Consider the following 7,910-nt stretch of genomic DNA (forward strand, 5'->3'; position numbering starts at 1 on the left):
TATGAGTTATTTTTTTGGGGTTTTGATAAGAAACATGAAAGATAAATGGCAAGAAAGTAAACTAATGGCTAAAAAGGTCTTGGCAAGGGTTGGTGGTCAAGGATCTCTATCCTAATCACTAACCACAATATGAGAATTGGCAAGGATTAATCTCATTAAATCATCCTCTAACTAGTAGTAAAGGAAAGTCAAATGAGCTATATCAATCCTAGTCCATAAGTCCTAACTCTCCACTAATTCAATTAGTGAGAACTAGAGTCAATGGATCCCAATCATCAATTACTTGGACATTAGTAACTCAAGAGTTCCTAAGTTACCTTTCCAAGCCAAGAATATAAAATCCTACTCTAAAATCCAACCAAGCATTTCATCAAACACTTGGAAGGCATAAAAGGAAAACATAGTAAATCAACAACAATTTCCCTCTTCATTCCTTGGGTTAAATAGCATTAGAAATGAGTTGGATTGGGCCCACAAGGCTTTAGAATTCGCTGGCCACATTTTGCTTTAAGTGAACCAGGTGGCAGCAACGGCGCGTGCGCGTACTATGCGCGTGCGCGCCATCATACGTGTAGCAACTATGGCAAATCTTATATCGTTTCGAAGCCCCGGATGTTAGCTTTCTAACCCAACTAGAACCACATCATTTGAACCTCTGTAGCTCAAGTTATGGTCGTTTAAGTGCGAAGAGGTCGGCTTGACAGCTTTCCGGTTCTTTCATTTCTTCATGAGTTCTCCAACTTTTCATGCTTCTTTCTTCATTCCCTTGATCCAATCTTTGCCTCCTAAACCTTAAACCACTTAACAAACATATCAAGGCATCTAATGGAATCAAGGAGAATTAGATTTAGTTATTTTAAGACCTAAAAAGCATGTTTTCACTCTTAAGCACAATTAAAGGATAATATACAAAACCATGCTATTTCATTGGGTAAATGTGAGAAAAGGTCTACAAAATACTCTAAACTCAATACAAGATAAACCGTCAAATTGGGGTTTATCATAATCACGTCTTCCTCACTCTCTCCAGGTTCGGCCATGTTGGTCATGGTTATAGCCTTGCACTCTCTCTTGAGATTTTCTTTTGTATTGCTTGGGAGAGTACTAGAAGGAGTTTTAGTAACTTTTTTACTCAGCTGACCCACTTGTGCCTCCAAATTTCTAATCGATGATCTTGTTTCATTCATGAAACTTAGTGTGGTCCTAGATAGATCAGAGACTATGGTTGCTAAGCCAGAACGATTCTGTTCAGAGTTCTCTGTCTGTTGCTGAGAAGATGATGGAAAAGGTTTGCTATTGCCAAACCTGTTTCTCCCACCATTATTGTTATTGAAGCCTTGTTGAGGCTTTTTTTGATCCTTCCATGAGAAATTTGGGTGATTCCTCCATGAAGAATTGTAGGTATTTCCATAGGATTCTCCCATGTAATTCACCTCTTCAATTGCAGGATTCTCAAGGTCATAAGCTTCTCCTTTAGAGGAGGCTTCTTTGCACTGCCGGATGCAGCTTGTAATCCAGTCAGATTCTGAGAAATTATATTGACTTACTTAGTCAATATTTTGTTCTGAGCCAATATGGCATTTAGAGTATCAATCTCAAGAACTCCTTTCTTCTGAGTTGTCCCATTGTTCACAGGATTTCTTTCAGAAGTGTACATGAACTGGTTATTTGCAACCATTTTAATGAGTTCCTGGGCTTCTGCAGGCATTTTCTTCAGATGAATAAATCCACCTGCAGAATGGTCCAATGACATCTTAGATAACTCAGACAGACCATCATAGAAGATATCTATGATGCTCCATTCTGAAAGCATGTCAGAGGGACACCTTCTGATCAATTGCTTGTATCTTTCCCAAGCTTCATAGAGGGATTCACCTTCCTTCTGTTTGAAGGTTTGAACTTCCACTCTAAGCTTACTCATCTTTTGAGGTGGAAAGAATTTAGCTAAGAAGGTATTGACCAGCTTTTCCCAAGAGTTCAGGCTGTCTCTAGGTTGCGAGTTTAATCATATACTAGCTCTGTCTCTTACAGTAAAAGGGAAAAGATAAGTCTGTAGACCTCGGGATCAACTCTACTGGTCTTAACAGTGTCACAGATTTGCAAAAAGAACTGATGAGGACCTTCCAATGGAAGTCCATGAAACTTGCAATTCTGTTGCATCAGAGAAACTAATTGAGGCTTAAGCTTAAAGTTGTTTGCTCCAATGGCAGGAATAGAGATGCTTCTCCCATAGAAGTCGAGAGTTGGTGCAGTAAAGTCACCAAGCACCTTCCTTGCATTGTTGGCATTGTTGTTATTTTCAGCTGCCATGTCTTCTTCTTTTTCGAAGATTTCTGTCAGGTCCTCTCCAGAGAGTTATGCTTTAGCTTCTCTTAGCTTCCTCTTCAGAGTCCTTTCAGGTTCAGGATTAGCTTCAATAAGAATGCCTTTATCTTTGTTCCTACTCATATGAAAGAGAAGAAAACAAGAAAATATGGAATCCTTATGTCACAGTATAGAGATTCTTTGATGTGTCAGAAGAAAAGAGGAATAGAAGGATGAGGTAGAGAGAAGAGTTTGAACTTATAGGGGGGAGGGGGTCCGAATTATTAAGAGAGGAGGAGTGTTAGTGATTAAATAGAAAGAGATGAAAGAGGGAATTTTCGAAAATTTGCAAATAAAATAAAATTAAAGTTTAAAATAATTAGTTAATTAAAAGGATTTTTGAAAAAGTTGTTAGTAATTTTCGAAAATTGGAGAGAGAAAAGTAGTTAAGTGGTTTTGAAAAAGATAAGAAGTTAGAAAAAGATTTTGAAATTAAAATTTGAAAAAGATATGATTTGAAAAAGATTTGATTGAAAAAGATATGTTTGAAAAGATATGATTGAAAAACAACTAAAAAAGATTTGATTTTTAAAATTGGTGACTTGACTAACAAGAAATTAAAAGATATGATTCTAAAATTCAAATTTTGAACCTTTCAAGAAAGTAACAAACTTGAAAATTTTGAATCACAACATTAATTGTTAGCAAGGATTTTCGAAAATATTAAAAGAAAAAATGAAAAAGATTTGATTTTGAAAAAGATATGATTGATATGAGAGGATATGAAAAAGATAAGATTTTGAAAAATTAGTTTTAAAACTTGAAAAATTGAAAAAGATTTGAATTGAAAACAAAACTACCTCCTTGGTGCTATCGTGGCGTTAAACGCACAGAATGGTATCCATTCTGGCGTTTAACGCCCACTTTTCTACCTCCTTGGGCATTAAATGCCCAGCCAGGTACCCTGGCTGGCGTTTAAACGCCAGAATTCCTTCTTCACTGGGCGTTTTGAACGCCCAGCTTTTTCCTAGTGATTCTTCTGCTGTATGTTTTGAATCTTCAATTATCTGTATTATTGACTTGACAAGACATAATTTTGAATTTTTTTTATTTTTAAGGATGAGAAAGAAAAACCACAGAATGAAATTAAACATGAAAAACTAAGATCAAAACAAGGTATGCATCCAAGAACACTTTGAATGTCAAGATGAACATCAAGAACATATTTTTGAAAATTTTTTAGAAAAGAAAGACATGCAAGACACCAAACTTAGAAATTTTCATACTAGACACACTAACAATTTGAGAATGCACATGCGAAACAACAAAAGACACAAAACAAGAGAATTTAAAGATCAAACAATGAAAATCATCAAGAACAACTTGAAGATCAATGAAGACACAATGCATATATTTTGGAAAAATGCATGAAAAATAGAAACATGCAATTGACATCAAACTTAAAATTTGACTCTAGACTCAAACAAGAAACACAAAAATATTTTTGATTTTATGATTTTATTAAATTTTTTTGTATTTTTTTCGAAAATTATTTTGAGAAAGAAAATAAGAAACTCATAATTTTTAATACGAATTCCAAGAATCATGCAATGTTAGTCTAAAGCTTCAGTCTAAAAAGATTAGACTTGGATAACCAAGCTTCAGTAGGACATTACATACAATAGCCAAATTGATGGGAATCAACTAGCTCCTGTGATGATAAAAGCATCATCTAAAACTCTAGAATTCATTCTTAAAAATTCTTAAGAACAAAATAAAAAGAAAAATACCTAATCTATGCAACAAGATGAACTGTTAGTTGTCCAAACTCGAACAATCCCCGGCAACGGCGCTAAAAACTTCGTACACAAAATCGTGATACACAACTTCGTGCAGCTGACCAGCAAGTGCACTGGGTCGTCCAAGTAATACCTTACGTGAGTAAGGGTCGATCCCACAGAGATTGTCGGCTTGAAGCAAGCTATGGTCATCTTGTAAATCTCAGTCAGGCGGATTCAAATGGTTATGGGGCTTTAATAATTAAAAGAACGAGATAGAATATAAAATAGGATAGAAATACTTATGCAATTCATTGGTGGGAATTTCAGATAAGCGTATGAAGATGCTTTGTTCCCTCTGACCCTCTACTTTCCTATTGCCTTCATCCAATCATTCATACTCCTTTCCATGGCAAGCTGTATATAGGTGGATCACCGTTGTCAGTGGCTACCATCCATCCTCTCAGTGAAAATGGTCCTCTACGGTTTCCCGTATGGCTAATCAGCTGTCGATTCTCGACCGTGTCCGAATAAGATCCATTGATCCTTTTGCGCACAGTCACTGCGCCCGACAGTCGCAAGTTTGAAGCTCGTCACAATTATCCCATCCCAGATCCTACTCGGAGTACCACAGACAAGGTTTAGACTTTCTGGATCTCAAGAATGCTGCCCAATTGATTCAAGCTTATACCACGAAGAGTCTGATTGCACGAAATGGAAGCTCTGTTGTCAGGAGAGGCAACTATGCATCGTGAACCAGGCAAACATCTTTCCCTTCCTTAAAGTGGTGTAGAAGGGGAGAGATCTTATGGCCGATCCGGCTAGAAATCTGGACAAGGCTGCCAATCTTCTGTTGAGTTATTGTACCTCTTTAACGCAGGTCGGACTCTTCATGTCCAGTATGGCCCGTCATTTTTCTGAGTTCGCCTCAATTCCTCATTGTGCTAACATGAAACCCAGGAATTTGCCAGCTTCTACTGAAAAGGTGCATTTTGCAGGGTTAAGTCACATGCCTAGCCTTCTTATGCCAGACTTTTCGGATCTCCGGAATGCTGCCAATTGGTTCTAGCCTATACCACAAAGGTTCTAATCTCACAGATTTGAATGCTCTATTTTCAGGATAGGCAAGTAAAATTCGGGGATCAGAGACCTAAGAGACTATACTCCGGCTGTCGTCCATTGACTATGTTGAACATCATGTAGACCGCTTGTCGTTGTCAGGCACACGAATCTTGGCTAAGCGAGTAACAAAGATAGTGGGTGATTGTCATGGGTCACCCATTCATTCTGACTTAAATGAATTAAGCATGAGAGTATATCTTGGAGAAGAAGTAAGCGTGAATTGAAAAAGAAACAATAGTATGTGCATTAATTCATGAAGAATAGCAGAGCTCCGCACCTTAATCTATGAAGTGTAAAAACTCCACCGTTGGAAAATACATAAGAGAACCCCAAATGTGAAAAATTGCATAAAAGTCTGAAAGAAGGATGAAATACAATAGTGAAAAGTGCTATTTATACTAAACTAGTTACTAAGGATTATAGAAAATAAGTAACTAAGTACAGATAGTGCAGAAATTCACTTCCGGGGCCCACTTGGTGTGTACTTGGGCTGAGCATTGAGCTTTACACGTGCATAGTCTTTTTCTAGAGTTAAACACCAGCTTGGATGCCAGTTTGGGCGTTTAACTCCCGTTCTGGTGCCAGTTCCGGCGTTTTATGCCATAAAAGGGCCTTTAGTGGGCGTTTTAATGCCAGTTTGGGCTATCAAATCTCGGAAAAAGTATAGACTATTAAACATTGCTGGAAAGCCCAAGATGTTATCCTTCCAGCCCAATTGAGAATGCACCAATTGAACTTTTGTAGCTCCAGAAAAATGCATTTGAGTGCAGGGAGGTCAGAATCCAATAGCATTTGCAGTCCTTTCTCAGCCTCTGAATCAGATTTTTGCTCAAGTCCCTCAACTTCAGCCAAAAAATACCTGAAATTACAGAAAAAACACAAACTCATAGTAAAGTCTAGAAATATGAATTTTGTATAAAAACTAATAAAAATATAATAAAAAGTAACTAAAACATACTAAAAACTATGTAAAAACAATGTCAAAAAGCGTATAAATTATCCGCTCATCACTATCTTTTTAGAATTTTTTGCAGAAGTGAGAGATAATACTAGTTTATCTCCTGCATAATAATCTGCATTATCTAAATCCGGTACAACTTGCTTAAATTCTATTTTATCTTGAACTTGTGCTTCATTTTGGTTATTCTCAGCTAAGTTACCTGCATCAACATCTTCTACAATACTTGGGACAGAATTAAAATTGCAGAAAGTAACATGCTTGGTCTCTTCAATGGTACTAGATTCTTTGAGATATACTCTATAAGCCTTATTAGAGGTTGAATATCTTAAAAAATTACATTCATATGACTTTGGATCAAAATTTTCAACATTGTATTTTGTATTCAAAACAAAGCATTTAAATCCAAAGACATGAAAGTATTTTAGGTTTGGAGGAGTTCCTTTTGATGTAAGAGCATCATAAGTATCTTTTCTTCATTATTCTTATGATGATTCATTGATTTTTTTTAGAGGAATTAGGTGATTTATATCTTAATTGATGCTACTTTAAGTTGCTGTGGTCTTTTAATGATTTCAGGTAGCATTGAATGAAGATTTGGCAAGAAGTGAGAAGGAGGAAAGCAAGAGTGGTAATCTGATGAGTCCATATTTGATGGTATATTTTCACTCAATTTGGATGGATTCTAGCACATGAACTCACACTTAAGCACCAAAATAGCATACTTTTGTGTTTTGTCCCCAATTTGACTCTAAATGTGAAAACATGCAATTTTGTGCCTAAGTTGAGTAATTTAATCCCACTATTATGCCATTTGATGCCGTGATATATTTTGTGAGTGATTTCAGGTCAATTAGGCAAGAATGGATAGCCAAAAGTGGAAGAAAGCATGTACAAGGGAGAAAACATGAAGAAAACAAAGAAAAACATACACAGCGAAGTGTGCGTGCGCACAAGTAAGCGTGCGTATGCACAAGAAAGAATTTCGATGTGTGCGTGCTCACAACCATCTGTGCATACGCACAGGTCAACATTCAGCCAAGTGGGTGGACGCACACGTCTGTGCGTCCGCACAGGTCCCTGCACGTGATTCCATTAACGAAGTGCGTGCCTTACGATTTCTGAGACCTCTTGGCCCATTTTGGGATACTTGGATGCTAATTTTGGAGCGCTATATAAAGGGAATTCAACACATATGAAAAGGACACTTTCATTAGATTAGATTAGGTAGAAAATGCATTAGGAGTAGGAGTAGGAGTAGAGTAGAAAATTCTCTCTTAGGGTTTAATTTCCATCTCCATTGTAGCATTTTATAGAAGCTTTGATTTTGGATTTTGCTTCTTTGATTGTAAGTACTCTCAATTTCCTCTTCAATTATAGCACATTTACTTTCATTTGCTTTGGTTCAAGTTACTTGTTTATAATTGCAATTTTGATTTTCTTGAAGTTTTGATTGATGAATTTAATGTTTCATGCGTTCTTTATGTTTGTTTGAATGTTTATTGTTGATTTTGTGCATAGTTGGTTATAGCTTTCTAATTTTCCTAGCAATTTTCCATGTTTTGGTTTTATGCACACAAGGTGCTTGTGAAAATGCCAACCTTAGAGTTTGAGTAGATTTTTGTAAGACCCAAGACTTTTGAAAAGTCATATTTTGAACTAATCCTAAATTATATATATTTATTTATAGTTTTAATTTCAGAAATTATTTTTATTGAAAAATAATTAAAGACAATTAATTGGATTTG

General features: G+C 36.3%; 1 non-coding gene across 1 annotated transcript; it reads left to right on the forward strand.

The window, feature by feature from the left end:
• Window positions 1-1,807: 1,807 nt before the first annotated feature.
• LOC127740892 (small nucleolar RNA R71) lies at window positions 1,808-1,915 on the forward strand. Its single transcript, XR_008001748.1, has one exon. It is a non-coding gene; the product is annotated as a small nucleolar RNA R71 (small nucleolar RNA).
• The last annotated feature ends 5,995 nt before the right edge of the window (window positions 1,916-7,910 follow it).

The sequence above is a fragment of the Arachis duranensis genome, chromosome 7 (assembly GCF_000817695.3).
Source record: "Arachis duranensis cultivar V14167 chromosome 7, aradu.V14167.gnm2.J7QH, whole genome shotgun sequence".
In the NCBI taxonomy this organism is placed as follows: Eukaryota; Viridiplantae; Streptophyta; class Magnoliopsida; order Fabales; family Fabaceae; genus Arachis; species Arachis duranensis.